The sequence below is a fragment of the Schistocerca serialis genome, chromosome 1 (assembly GCF_023864345.2).
Source record: "Schistocerca serialis cubense isolate TAMUIC-IGC-003099 chromosome 1, iqSchSeri2.2, whole genome shotgun sequence".
NCBI classification, from domain to species: Eukaryota; Metazoa; Arthropoda; class Insecta; order Orthoptera; family Acrididae; genus Schistocerca; species Schistocerca serialis.
Genome location: NC_064638.1, coordinates 295,975,517 through 295,991,754, shown reverse-complemented (window position 1 = coordinate 295,991,754; position 16,238 = coordinate 295,975,517).

Here is a 16,238-nt window from a genome sequence, read left to right as displayed (position 1 = left end):
CTTAACTTCTTTACATAACAGTCTATGAATAGTCAAAGTGATGGATGTCTCAGAATGTCAGCTTGCGTTTATTTATTTTTCTGATAGAAACCTACACTACTGCCCACTAAAATTGCTACACCAAGAAGAAATGCAGATGATAAACGGGTATTCATTGGACAAATATATTATACTAGTACTGACACGTGATTACATTTCCCCGCAATTCGGGTGCATAGATCCTGAAACATCAGTTCCCAGAATAACCACCTCTGGCCGTAATAACGGCCTAGATACGCCTGGGCATTGAGTCAAACAGTGCTTGTATGGCGTGTACAGGTACAGCTGCCCATGCAGCTTCAACACGATACCACAGTTCATCAAGAGTAGTGACTGGCGTATTGTGACGAGCCAGTTACTCGGCCACCATTGACAAGACGTTTTCAATTGGTCAGAGATCTGGAGAATGTGCTGGCCAGGCAGCAGTCGAACATTTTCTGTATCCAGAAAGGCCCGAACAGGACCTGCAACATGCGGTCGTGCATTATCCTGCTGAAATGCAGTGTTTCGCAGGGATCGAATGAAGCGTAGAGCCATGGGTCGTAACACATCTGAAATGTAGCGTCCCCTGTTCAAAGTGCCGTCAATGCGAACAAGAGGTGACCGAGACGTGTAACCAATGAAACCCTATACCATCACGCCGGGTGATACGCCAGCATGGCGATGACGAATACACGCTTCCAATGTGCGTTCACCGCGATGTCGCCAAACACGGAGGCGACCATCTTGATGCAGTAAACAGAACATGCTATGAATTTTTCCTCCTTACACGAGGCATCACAACAACGTTTCACCAGGCAACGCCGGTCAACTGCCGTTTGTGAATGAGAAATCGGTTGGAAACTTTACTCATGTCAGCACGTTGTAGGTGTCGCCACCGGCGCCAACCTTGTGTGAATGGTCAGAAAAGCTAATCATTTGCATATCACAGCATCTTCTCCCTGTCGGTTAAATTTCGCGTCTGCAGCATGTCATCTTCGTGATATAGCAATTTTAATGGCCAGTAGTGTATTTTATTTTCTTGAGACAGGGAGGACTGTGACTCCAGAGATTTTCTAGTTTATCCTAACGGCAGGTATGTTGAAGCAGGCGGTAGCTCCAGACAGCCAGAGGGCGAATGTACCAGACGAAGCCCCGCCTGCGGGAAGAACCCATTCGCCGGTGGAGAGGTGCCGGGAGCGCGGAAGGAACACGGGAGGCCACTCAGCTGATGGAAAGGCGGCGCCACACCCCGCAGCCATTCACGAGGCGAACCCCTTGCGTAGCCAAGGAATTCCATGTATTTCGTCGCTGGCGCCGTCGAAATGCGTCAGAATCTGTCCGTAGAAATGCTGCAGCGAATAAAACTAGCTACATACGAAAGAGCTATTACTTTTTCCTTCACCGAAATTTCAGGCAACTTCGCCACTGAGATACACCATTAATGTAATTCCGTTTCATATTTCTCTTATACATAGCCAAACTGCAGTAAAAATTCTGCTACAGTCACTCTTTCATTAAGAAAAATAACATGACGTGTCTTGGAGCGTATTACTTTTCAGTGTAAATGTGTATGATGTACCAGCCACATTCCACTACCGTAGAATACAGTGCTTCATTTTTTTAACAGAGTGGTAGAATATTTTCCAGTAAAAGTTTTGCCTTTAGAACCTTCACATCATTGCGTTTGACACCGTTTTTAGCTTAATGCTGTTGGGTCTCCCACCCACTAGTTTGCTAGACACCTTGCTTTGTTGCTGCAACCTTATTTTGCTGGAACAGACAACCATATTAATATTCATATCACTTCACTGACAAAGAAATGCACTTGTGCTATAGTGTCACTTTTGATGCTGTATCGTTATTTACCATGATTCCAGTGAACGAAGCTGTCTCATCCATAATGGATATATTTCCAGTAGCAGGGAATTATTTATGCACTGCCTCACCACAACCATTTTGCAATACAGTAATGATTTTTATCAAGAGATTAACAGCGTCTCCTTGTATGGAGAATTACAACGACAGTTAAAGCTTGTGGGCGTTCTCTTACTACACTTGTGGCCAATTACTTTATGGAGACCTTTGAACAACGGGCGTTGCAGACTGCCAGTAAAGGACCAGTCAGGTGGTACCAATATTTTGGTGGCACTTTCTTAGTATGGACACACGCTGCAGAGGAGTTGGATGCTTTCCTGACACATCCCTACAGTAGCAGTCTGAAAATCCCATTTACTGGGAGAAGGAGAATAATGGTCAACTTAAATTTTTAGATGTATTTGTGATCAAACGAGACAATAGGACGTTGGACCATGGAGTATATATAGAAGCTACGCATAATAATTGCACATCCACTAAGATTTTAACCCCCACCTCAGAAACAAGAGGTGTGATTAAAATCTTGGTAGCCAGAGTGCACAAAAGTTCTGAACAAACTTTTTTAAAACATCTGATTGGAACATTTATGACTGACATTCAAGAAGAATGTATATTCTGACAGGGAGATAGATCCAGCACTTCGCCCTATTGAGAGAATCAGGATCAACGAAAAAAAACAGCCATCCAGTGGGAAACTTTTGGTCCGTCCGTTAGTAAGATTACAGATCACATGTGGAAAATGTTGAGCAAGAGGTGCGTGAACATCTTCAGTCCCACCAGGAAGATAAAAGAATGTTTCAGATCAGCAAAAGATATATGACATTGTAAGCTGTCAAACAAATAACACCTTACATAGAATTAAGGAAACAATTTCAGTTAAATTGATAGGTCACACGATATAGTTACATGAAAATGCGGAGATTTTATTGACATGCAGATCGAATAAACAAGCTGGAATTTCATAGATATAAACCACTAACAGTCACATTAGTAAGCAAGCAAGTAATTTCCCACATCTGAGCTATGAGATGCATTTCTGAGGGAAGAAGAATTTTATGACAGCAATGCCCACCCCATGTTGGCCAAAACATTCATAGCGTAATATCTAGCAGACACACTGCAACGCCGGAGCCAGGCCGCCGGTAAAAGCTGCCCTTGTCATTGCTTTTAATGGGAACCCTTGGGAAAGCCTTTCTACAGGAACACGGCCAGCGATGGAAGATAAACGTATGGAGAAACCCAACTCAAAGCATTGGTGCCTCACTGTAGCCACCTGTGTTAAGACTTGCATGAAAGAAATAGCTGTTAATCTCAGTATTACATAGCACAAGTTAACCTCTGGCCTATGAAACAAACGACATCTATGTTAGGCTACAGAAATTCTAGTGGGTAGAGTTACAACAAGTAAAAACGCTCTGACTGGCCAGAAAGAAAAAGCGTGGCCACCAGCTATGATATAGACAAATTGCAGACAGAGAAATTCCCTCTTCTCTTGTAGAAGTGTTTGAGCAAGGCCACTTACGCCACGATGAGACAATTGCGAGAGTAATTATGTGAATACTTGTTCACAGGCTCGTCTTAACTCTTAAGACATTAAACTGCAAAGTCTCCTTGTATGGAGAATTGCATCGACAGTTATCGCTTGTGAGCGATTTAAGGACAAAGAGGTACGCACTATTCCAGGCAAATAGCGTGTACCATAGCAACTAAATTAGATAGGGAACAGTTAGGAGTCTCGGCTTCACCGAAGACGTAGGTAATGTATCACACTGGTGTTTAACAGTCAAGAGAGATTTAGAATAGATTCTCAGGTTCACAGCTCGCGTCGACAGCCGCCACTACACCAGCAAGTGATATTAAATTGACGCTATGAACTGCAGTCATCTCCAACTCTCTTTTTTTCACACATCCAACCAAGATCTGTAGTTAATCATATTCACGAATGTCAGGCTTAATTGGAGCAGTAACGCCAGATATCCGATTTAATGAAAAGACGATCAGCAACTGTAGAGTGCTTTATACTATGAAGTTATTCAATTGTTTTAATTGTGTTCTTCTTTTTGATTGCTCTTTTCCAACCCCCATCCATTTGTGGTTATTTTAATTGTGCATTTTAGTTTAATTGATACCTCTGTATTCAATTTGTTTGTATGTTACCGGCCCCCAGACATGGTCATCAACCATCTTACTATTAAAGAAATTTAGAATAGTTAGGTATTTCTCTTCACAGTAGTGATGATGATGTTGTTTGGTTTGATGGGTACTCAACTGCGTGGTCATCAGCGCCCATACAAAATCCCACTTTTTACACAGTCCAGTTTGTACTCAGTCCAATCTAGCCTGTGTCACAAATGATGATGATGATGGTGAAATGAGGACAACACAAACACCCAGTCCCCAGGCAGAGAAAATCCCCAACTCGGCCGGGAATTGAACCCGGGACCCCTAGATCCAGAGGCAGTAACACTAGGCACTAGACCACGAGCTGCAGATGTTTCACAGTTTTGAACACCCATTATCAATATTTTGCAGTCCTGTACGTATTTAAATTATGATTGATATGTCATAAATTCATACTTGAAATAAAATATAAACCTGAATAACGAAAATCCAACATTTTCATTTTTGCTACGTTATAGTTGCGCGTGAAACTCATTCACTAATTTCTGTTAGTGATAACGTTTCCTTTACAAGGAGTGTAGTGGAACTGACATTGAGAGCATTGTCTGATTACATCACTATCCGTACTGCTGATCTCTTCTGAACTCTGCGCGGTGAGCTGATATCTTCCTACCTTGTCGGCCATAGGTTCAACGCAAATTCCTAAAACATTCACAGAGATCCTTGCTCAAGTTTGGTAGAAAGATAGATCAGAACCAGCGTAACACATGTTAGAACATCCTTTGGTTACAAAGGGTTTATATAAAATCCCTTGTGGTTGTGGCTGGTTGAAACTGGTACTACTGGTACTACTTAAAGAAATGTTAACACCTGTTTGGTTGAACACAAGAAGAACTGCCGCCTGGGTCATTAGGAGAAATCGCCCATAGTGGAACATATTTACCAATAATGTGATTATGAAATAAAATTCAGTAAGACAGGCATCATATCGAAAATATCACATCGTCATCGGCGCATGTATAGAGAGGTTATTGAGGTTTATAAACACCTCAATAACTTTGACAGAAAAGAGGAAGGTGTGGAATTAGATAAAATTTGGATGTCTACGTTGCATCGTTAGAATGACGATTGGTTATTTTCAGTCGAGAATGCTGGCATTACCAGAGATTATCTCGTAGCCGGGGCGTGTGACAGACTGTGGTGCATTCTATACCGCCTATATATTCGGCGCACCCTCAAGTTATGTCTGCAGTTCGACGCTTTACCTCTGAAGACGTCTCATTTAGCTATGTTGTATACATCGACCTCGGTCTGTCAGCCCAGAAGTTTCAAGTGAAATGTTTTTAGTTTAGTTTATCATTTGCTTCCCTTGGATACATAACACACATATTTTAAAATCAAATGCCTTGTCAGTGTAACCACTCTCTTCTGTCAGTGGCTCTTCTTTTCAGTTCCATGTTATTGTCAGTCATATCCACTTCTCATTGTCTTCCAGATACTTTATCCTACGTTGTCTTTTTACTTTCTCTCCCAGCACTTTACCTTCAAGACTATTAACAAAGATGTGTCTGATGACGTGACCAATAATATTTTTTTTATTTTTTATTTTATTTTTTCTATTTTTATTTTATTTTATTTTATTTTTGCTTTCCCATTTTCTTTAATAATATTCTCTCCTGTTGATTCTCCTCAGGACTCTCAGGTTGGTTTTTCTCTGTGTCCAGATCCTAATTGTCACTTTGCGCCATTTTGCCCACAGCTCGTGGTCTAGTGGCTAGCGTTGTTGTCTCTGTATCGTGGGTTCCCGGGCTGGGGACTTTCTCCGCCCGGGGACTGGCTGTTTGTGTTACTCTGATCATCTCATCATCATCTCATAATCATTCGCGTAGGGGCGAGACTGGAAATAGAAAGCCTGCAACTGTTATGAGCGCTGATGACCACGATGTTGAGCGTCCCACAAAGCAGCACCATCATCATCATCATCATCCGCCATTTTCCAACAGTCGGAATTTGATACCGAAACGATCAAGGTCTGGCATGACTGTACATACATACATACATATATATATATATATATATATATATATATATATATATATATATATATATATATATGAAATTATAGTCTTAAACTTACAGTCTTATATAGTCACTTTGGGAACAACTCGAAATTATGTTTATGTACGGCTAAGCAGATTAAAGCCGTAAAGACGTGGCATATATTGCAGGATCCGGTTCTCCAAATTTGGTTCACACACAGTCCGGCTCTTCCCTGCACGTGCGTCTATCTGAAAGAATCCATGAACATATAAAAGCCCAAAAATTGCTAGAAATGTGTGAGATGTGGTTGGTGTCTTTGAGGGTACGTGTTTTGGTATAGCTTTACTGCCGTTTCTGTCTGCTTGGCCGTAGACAAACACCATCTCGGTTTGTTCCTGACGTTAATACCGAATCGTTCCGTGCTTACGGTATGCTGCGTCAATCACACAGCCTACTACACGAAAGGAACACACAGCACGTGGTCAAACTAACTTTCATTCGTCAGGGCCATCTGCCGTGGCAATGATGCATTTGTGGAAACATATTCACAACGTCTTTCTCCCACCATTTCCAGACATAAATCCGTCCTTTCAGTCTGTCGACTTTATTAATGCTGGCCGTTTTCATTAGCCATTTAACCAGAGTAGTAACTACAGGCTTGGTATGCAGTTTAATACGTACAGCACAAGCAATAGAAGTTATATTAATTCCAAGTAAACGTCATGGTACTCTTTGTCCACTCACACACTCAACACAGCCCATGTATCAAAACGTCTGACGCTGGATGCATTGTGTCTGCCTTATAAATGGATATCTGCTTCTTCCAGAAACCGGTCTGTCATATATGTGGAGTGGGTAACTCGTGCTCTGTGAAGGTCTTAAGAAATTTGCGGCGCCGTCCGTCATAGCGTGACCACCCTAATATCGTATGTTTGAGGTCTGAAATCTGAGTTGGCTAGACACTGCAGACACTTTCATCTTATACAGGTGTGTAGGACAATAGCAGTGATCCAGCCGGATGCGCGTTATAGTAGTAGTAAGCCGTCTAGATAGCTTGTACAATGCTTTTTGCGGAATATTGTCTATATTGCGGCATAATGTGTTCCTGTGGGCTGTTGTGAGATCTCTCACGTCACCATTCTTGATGGAATTTTTTCTTTACGCCAGCAACAAAATCTGTTCATGGAAGGGAAGTGCAGTAAGGTGGGCCATCGCTCACACCTTGTTTCTCCATGTGGTCCGCCATCTCCTTACAAGAGGTATCAGAGTGTTCCTTGATGTGTCTAGGAATTTTGCATACTCGGTTTGCTAGACAAACACTCAAACAACTCGTATTAATGAGTTTTATTACTACAAGACAGGTACAAATACTTAATTTTGATCTGAGAATTCTTGTAGTCCTTTGTATGTGATCATCCACCAGTGCAATTACACAGTCGCAAGCAAAGGGCGACATACAAAATAATCAGTCTTCTTCAGAGTAGACGATCACAAGTAACATTGCTGGTCCTAGAGACAGCTTCTAAAAAAAAGTCTGTCAACTGAACTGCAGTGACTGCTGATCTCTAACTGTGCTATGTAGAGATTACTAATGAAACGCGATGAAACATCGGCTAACGATGTGACTAGCTTTGAAGTTGCTATCGAAGTGGGCTGCCACCAGTCGGGAGTGGTGCTTACGTCGTCTTCACCTAGGGGCCACTGATGTCGCGTTGTCGTCCTGGAGGGAGGTCAGTCAGTGTGCGATTGGCTGACCTCTTCTCACAGCCTTCTCTTCTCTGTCGTTCCCGACTGGCATGCCAGCGCTGACTTTACGCCATAACATTCATCCCCCCCCCCCCTCCAAGTTCAAAATGGTTCAAATGGCTCTGAGCACTTTGGAACTTAACATCTGAGGTCATCAGTCCCCTAGAACGTAGAACTAATTGAACCTAACTAACCTAAGGACAACACACATATCCATGCCCTAGGCAGGATTCGAATCTGCGACCGTTGCGGTCGCGCGGTTCTAGACTGAAGAGCCTAGAACCGCTCAGCCACACCGGCCGGCCGGCCAAAGTGATGGATCGTCGTCGTATATGGACACGAAAACGGGGAGACAGAAGTGTGGACACTCTGATGGACCGGAAGGTGTTGCTGTGCCATCCAGCCTTCGCTCTGGTGGAAAAGTCTCCCAGCAAACGCCCAGAAGGGTACCTCCTGAGCCCCATAACAAGATCTAAAAGGCTTTGGCCGGTATGGCGTGGGCAGGACCAGCTCCATCAGGAGGACAATAGGAGGCGGACGAGGCGAAGGCTCCATCTCCATGGGGTCGTATCGCGGTGCCATGATGGCGGTTTCTGTGGCCGCACTGTCCTCGGGATCCGTGAATCTGGGGGAAGAGACACAGAAAGATCACCGTGGGCACGACAGTGGTGATGTTAATTGTGATGTCGGCGCTACAACCATTCTGGACCTGAAATGAGATACATGCAGGCGCCAAGTCAACGGACGATCTCGCCTGCCTCGTGCCCACTGTGTGCTGCCGCTAATAAGCCTTAAAACACAATATCACGCGGCGCGAAGAGATACTTGCGGACTTCCTTCGGCGCCGGATGCTGAGGATTGTGGAGCAGGTGGAGCAGTGTCCGATGGCGGCAACAGTGAAGCAATTCCGCCGGCAATGGTCCATCTCGTGGGTGCGAACGACAGGAGGCGAGAAACGGTTGCAGTGCTTGATCCCTGGCGTGTGCGGTGTGAAGTTTGGCCATCTGCTGCTTGAAAGTTCGGACAAAACGTTCCGCTTCGCTGCTTGATTGTGGATGGAACGATGCACTAGTTACATGCCTTATGCCACTGCGTTCACAGAATGTTTCAGATTCATCTGACATGAACTGAGGGCCGTTGTCCGACACTATGACTTCAGGTAAACCTTCGACGCAAAAACTAGAGGACAACGCCTGACCTGTGCTACGTGACGTTGTCGAGTTCATTCGCGCAGCAAAAGGAAACTTGATGTAAGATTCTATCACAATCAACAAGCGAATGTTCCAAAAAATACCCGTAAAGTCTATGTGCACACGTTTCCATGGTTGTTGCGACTTAGGCCAAGCAGAGAATTTTTTGTGGCGGAGCGGACTGATTATCCGCACATGAGTGACACTGTGACGTCATCTGCTCTATTTGAGTATCCATAGCGTGCCAAGTACAGTGTCGGCGCGCAAACTGTCTCGTACGAACAATCCCCAAGTGTCCTCGGTGAAATAAAAAATGGTTCAAATGGCTCTGAGCACTATGGGACTCAACGTCTGAGGTCATCAGTCCCATAGAACTTAGAACTACTTAAACCTAACTAACCTAAGGACATCACACACATCCATGCCCGAGGCAGGATTCGAACCTGCGATCGTAGCGGTCGCGCGGTTCCAGACTGTAGTGCCTAGAACCGCTCGGCCACTTCGGCCGGCTCCTCGGTGAAGTACCTGGAACACTTATTTTTACAAAACTTTGGGGATCAACGTACGTGAAAGTCCACTGTCAGTTTGAACTAGAATCACACCTTGCTGTATAGCGAGGCTATGCCGACATGCAAAGTATCGGCGCACTACAGAGTTCTATACGCTATGCAATGAGCGAGGCCAAGATTTCCGAATATATTTTAGGAAAACGAGCAAATCTGAATCAGCTTCCGTGGCCTGTGCAGTTTACCTGTAGTTCAGAAGAAAGGAATGAAGCAATTCAGAATCCTCACCATCGATGTGACAATAAGATTCAGCAGAAAGTTCAAAGTGTGTACCAGGGCCAATCGGAAGGCATGAAAATGCGTCCGCATTACTATGTTCATGGGTTGGACGATACAGAATCTTGTATTAGTATTGAGACAAAAGCAAAGCCGATCTTTGCAATTTTTGGGCAGTTCGTATAAGAACCGACTACTTCGAATGAAACAATTATTGCAATGGCTTGTGATCCGTTACTAACTAGAATTTTCTGCCATACAAATAGTGGTGGAATTTGGTGACACCATACACAATAGCCAATGCCTCTTTCTCTATAGCTATAGCTATAGTAAGCTTTGGACAACACTCTTGATGCGAAAGCAATATGCCTCTATTTTACCACCAAATGTGTGTGACAGCACTGCTCCGATACCGTAAGAGGAAGCATCTACCTGCAACACAACTGGTTTCTCAGGACCAAAGTGACCCAAGTATCGATGACTGATAAATGCACCCTTAAGTTTTTGAAAAGCTTCTTGGCACTCATCTGTCCAAAGAAAGAGGGAGTTCTTGCGACGCAAGTGACGCAATAGAGCTGCGATTTGTTCAGCATTCGGTATGAAGCATTCTCCCTAACACTGACTGCAATTTTGTTACATTGCGAGGAACTGGCAGGTCACGTATGGCTACAAAACTGGCAGAAGAGAATGCATACCTTGACTGTTTATGACATGACCAAGATACTGCAACTCAGGTTTTAAAAAAATCACACTTGTCCCGTCTACACTTTAGCCCACATCGGATAACACATGAAACAAATCACGCAAATTTGTAATGTGTTCTTCAGGTGTACGACCTGCTACGACAATATCGCGCATATAATTTGAACAGTTTGGTACTTGAGCAGCTGCTGACTGCTGTCCCAAATACCACTGGAAAATAATGGGTTCGAAATCACCGAAAAAAAGCAAACGTAAATATTTAAACAAGCCCAAATGAGTGTTCACAACACACACGGTTTGGGTTTCTTCATCTAGTGTTATTTGAAGATATGTACCGCACAAATAAATTTTTGAAAAGTAGCAAAGAGCCCCTAATGTGCCTGTGATATCCTCTGTGCATGACAATGGATAAGTATCAATGACAGTGTGTGAGTTGTAGAAGTCAACACAGAAGCGAATGCTACGTGAAGGTTTGGGGAGCAAAACCAGTGGACTTGCCCACTGACTAGCTTGTATGGGCGCAATGGCTCCGCTGTCTTGCAATTCTTTAAGTTCAGCAGCCACATTGGCTCGTATTGCAATAGGAACAGTTATCTCCCTGCAAAATTTCGGCTGAGAATTGTCTTTCATATTAATATGTGCAAGAAAATTGTTAGTCTTGCCTAACTAATCCTTCAGAAAAGGGTTCAGGGAATTCTTTCAGCAAGCTAGCTACACTGTCTAAGGCATTGAATGCAGTCACTGACAACACCTTGTCCTGAACTCGAAAGCCAAACAAATCAAAAGAATCAAGGACAAATACTTTCTCACAAACGCGTGATTGTAGCACAGTGAAAGTCACAGTTCTCGTATGTGAGTGATAAATGGCAGGCAAAGTACATGTTCCAAGAACGGGAATGTCTTTTCCATTGTAAGCCGTCAAGTGCGTGCTAGTTTTAGACAGGTGTGAGGAGACTAACCGTTCATATGTGTTATGATTCAGCATTGTAAGAAAGGCACCCGTCTGCAATTGAAATTTTACAGGTTTTCCACTAAGATGCAAATGAACAAAAAGCACTGAAGAAACTGTTTCCTTGCTAGTTTTGCCAATGCCTGCCGTGGGCTTTGAATACATTGTATTGATTACATAGGCCTTGTGACTAGATTTTTGTCAGTGGGCAGAATTCTTATGCTTGATCTGTTGCAAACATACGGATTGTACGTGACACTTCTTGTCACAAGTGTAGCACTGTGCTCGTCTGGATGGGCAGTCTTGGCGTTTGTGCCTTGAACAACACTGAAGGCTTGACTTAATTCTATTCACTGATGTGGCCGCCTGTTTAGAGAACTGTTTATGCTGTGTGGCATGTGCGTGCTGTTGCTACCTACTGGGTCAGTCGTGAGCAAGGGACGACTCAACTTGCACTCAAACTGTAAGCGTATTGTCATATCGCTGGCTTAATTGTGGAGTATCTTTGCGGGCTGCCGCGTCTGTAGAGAGTCGAGTGCGGGACACGGTACTGTCATGTTGAGTAGTGTGTAGCTCTGCATGTGAGAGGCTTTTTTTAGTATTCGGGTTGAAGTGTTTCTACAAGTGCGGTTACAGTAAAGTGATTAAATATGGAAGTAATTCAGAGGAAAGTGCGTCAAGATGTAATTAAAAATGAGCAGTGCCGCCGATAACGTATTTGTTATGAATCAGTAGAAATTAGTTACCATAAAAGAGTGCAGTCAAGTGCCAGTGTCTTGTAGCGAGCGTGAGGACGTGCGTTCGATCATCGCCTTTCCGCGTTATCAGCAATCAGCCGCGCCGCGACGGTTACGCGCACGCTCGTATATGTTGGAACTGAGAACTGAAAAATTAGCTTTAAGAACAGTGTTATATCATTACTAGTGACAAGAAGGACTATTAGCAGATATCTGTATGTGTGACGAGCGTAAGAACTTTCGTTCGATCATTCGGCTTCCGCATCATCAACAATCACCCTCGTCGTGTCGGTTACGCGTACGCTCGTCCGAATCATCTTTTTGGACTGTTAATCATCAAGATGGTTAATTGAGATAAACATTTACGATTTAGAGTGTAAACAGTGCAACCTATGGATTCCATATCGTCTCAGAATATAGATGTTCATACCAGACATAGGTTCAGTGGCTCCCCTTATTCGCTAGCCTATTTCGATAAATAATTTTAGGCAAGCCAGCAGCAGTGTGGAGCAGAACAGTACGACTGCCGCGGGATTACCAGGTACGTGGTGTGGACAGGGCGCAAGGTCAAGAAAAGCAACGGTCACGAAACGAGAAGTCAGTATAAGGTACCCCCACCCATTCGTACTCCCGGGCGGGTTACAAACCTTCTGTGCACACAGTTTTAATCTGCCAGGAAGTTTCATATCGGCGCACACTCCGTTGCAGAGTGAAATTTTCATTCTGGACACATCCCTCAGGCTGTGGCAAGCCATTTCTCCGCAATGTCCTTTCTTCTAGGAGTGATAGTTCTGCAGCATCGCAGAAGAGCTTCTGTGAAGTTCGGAAGGTAGGAGACGATTTGCTGGCGGATGTAAAGCTCTGAGGACAGGGCGTGAGTCATGCTTGGGCAGCTCAGTTGGTACAGCAACTGCCTGCAAAAGGCAAAGGTCCCAAGTTTGAGTCTCAGTCCGGCACACAGTTTTAATCTGCCAGGAAGTTTCATAGCCTATCAGCGCACCCTCCACTGCAAAGTGAAAATTTCATTCTGGATATAAGAGACACTGTTAAAACATCGAAACACACCTCTGCAAAGGAAAGGCAATGTAGAATTAAGGCGCCAGCAAAACAGGAAGGGCCTCAACAAAACAAAACAGCGACAATCTGTGACAGCTGACGGCTCTGGGTTCGAAGCGTTAACAGGCTGTCACTATGTTACTGCTATTTCATACACCCAACTGTCACATACGTACATTCCACACTACTGGCCATTAAAACTGCTACATCAAGAAGAAATGCAGATGATAGACGGGTATTCATTGGACAAATGCATTATACTAGAACTGACATGTGATTACATTTTCACGCAATTTGGGTGAATAGATCCTGAGAAATCAGTACCCGGAACAACCACCTCTGGCAGTAATAACTGCCTTGATATGCCTGGTCATTGAGTCAGAACTGGGATGGCGTGTACAGGTACAGCTACCCATGCAGCTCCAACGCGATACCACAGTTCATCAAGAGTAGTGACTGGCGTATTGTGACGAGCCAGTTGCTCGGCCACTATTGACCAGACGTTTTCAATTAGTGAGAGATCTGGAGAATGTGCTGGCCAGGGCAGCAGTGGAACATTTTCTGTATCCAGAAAGGCCCGTACAGGACGTGCAATATGCGGTCGTGCATTATCCTGTTGTAGTGTAGTGTTTCGCAGGGATCGAATGAAGGGTAGAGCCACGGGTCGTAACACATATGAAATGTAACGTCCACTGTTCAAAGTGCCGTCAGTGCGAACAAGAGGTGACCGAGACGTGTAACCAATGGCACCCCATACCATCACGCCGGGTAATACGCCAGTATGGTGATGACGAATACATGCTTCCAATGTGCGTTCACTGCGATGTCGCCAAACACGGATGCGACCATCATGATGCTGTAAACAGAACCTGCATTCATCCGAACAAATGACACTTTGCCATTTGTGCACCCAGGTTCGTCGTTGAGTACACCATCGCAGGCGCTCCTATCTGTGACGCAGCGTCAAGGGTAACCTCAGCCATGGTCTCCGAGCTGATAATCCATACTGTTGCAAAAGTCGTCGAACTGCTAACAGTCATTGGATCTCGACCAACGCGAGCAGCAATGTCGCGATACGATAAACCGCAATCGCGATAGGCTACAATCCCAACCTTTATCAAAGTCGGAAACGTGATGGTACGCAAGTCTCCGCCTTACACGAGGCATCACAACATTGTTTCACCAGGCAATGCCTGTCAATTCCTGTTTGTGTATGAGAAATCGGTTGGAAACTTTCCTCATGTCAGCACGTTGTAGGTGTCGCAACCGGCGCCAATTTTATGTGAATGCTCTGAAAAGCTAATCATTTGCAAATCACAGCATCTTCTTCCTGTCGGTTAAATTTCACGTCTGTAGCACGTCATCTTCGTGGTGTACCAAGTTTAATGGCCAGTAGTGTACTTCACTGACATTGCTTACATCATAAGTTGCTGGGTTGTACAACAGCCTGGAACCAGTTCCATACAACCTTCAACGTTCGAAAGCGACCAGCACGCTACTGTAGATAATTTTCAGTCGCCCATTACAAGGCCACAACGCCACCCCCGGACTTTCCTCGGCCTTTTTCCAGTATTTACTGCCTCTCTTGCAGCTGGTTGTAGGTTACGGAGCACTTCTGTCTTCCAGGTTTCCACTCCAGCAAATTCTGGCGGCAGCTGGACAGGCAGCCCTAGCGCCCCATCTCCCTCAGACCTTCGCTAGATATGTAGCAGCCAGCAGCATCAGAGGCAGTAATGTGGGCGGGACAGCATGCGGGACACAGGCACGGCAGCCCCATCGGCGCAGCACTGTCCGCACTGTGCGGGGATTCCCCCAGGGCTGCACGCTTCGCTACCGACGGTGGGCTTCAGGCGCGTAGTGGCGTAGTGGCTTCGCGAGCCTCAGCGCTTTAACTTCACAGAGAAGATCTCAACGGAGAGGCACGAGCAAAGAGGAAAGTGGTTTTCAGCTATCACGGCAATTTACATTAAAAATACTTTTTTTGATTTTCATAGGCAGTTATTAAACGAAAATAGATCTATCTCAACATTCTTATCGATACCTTTCACATAAGTGGCTACAAAATCACAGATAATGCCTAATATTTGGTTAATTCATTAATATTAAACTGAGTAAAATATGTCCTAAATGAAGCCTGGTATTCCACTGTATATGAATAATTCAGCTGTAAGGAATGGAAAGGAAATTGAATGGGAAGAGATAGGCGAGAAAAGATGACTTTTAGCTGCCCAGGATATTGTGGTAATACAATGGCAAAAGGAAAAAATTTGTGCCGAACTGGACTCTAACCCTGATGCCCTGCTTCTCTAGAAAGGTTGTCTTAACCGATTTTTTTTCTTTTTTTTTTTGACGTGTTATCTATCTATGGTGCGCGACACTTACCGTTTTTTCTTTTTTTTTCTTTTTTTTGGCAAGTGGTCTACCAACTTTTTTTTATTTCTTGGAAACGTAAATAAGTGGTCTTTTTTTACATAATTGTGTAACAATAACAAACATAAACTGCTTCTAGCATTTTTTTAATATATAACACGATGACCTTTATAAAATAAAATATTTCTGGGAAACGTAAATAAGTGGACTTTTTTTACGTAATGATGTAACAATAACAAACATAAAATGCTTCTAGCATTTTTTAAATATATAAGACGATGACCTTTATAAAATAAAATATTTATGGGAAACGTAAATAAGTGGATTTTTTTTACATAATAGTGAAAAAAAATATCCTGCTTTTGTCACTACAAAACAATAATGGACCTCCAGAATGAGATTTTCACTCTGCAGCGGAGTGTGCGCTGATATGAAACTTCCTGGCAGATTAAAACTGTGTGCCCGACCGAGACTCGAACTCGGGACCTTTGCCTTTCGGTAGCTCAGTTGGTAGAGCACTTGCCGGCGAAAGGCAAAGGTCCCGAGTTCGAGTCTCGGTCGGGCACACAGTTTTAATCTGCCAGGAAGTTTCAATAATGGACCTCGTTCCTCTTTTGGGCGTGTACCTCGCTAATCCCGTTATACCTCG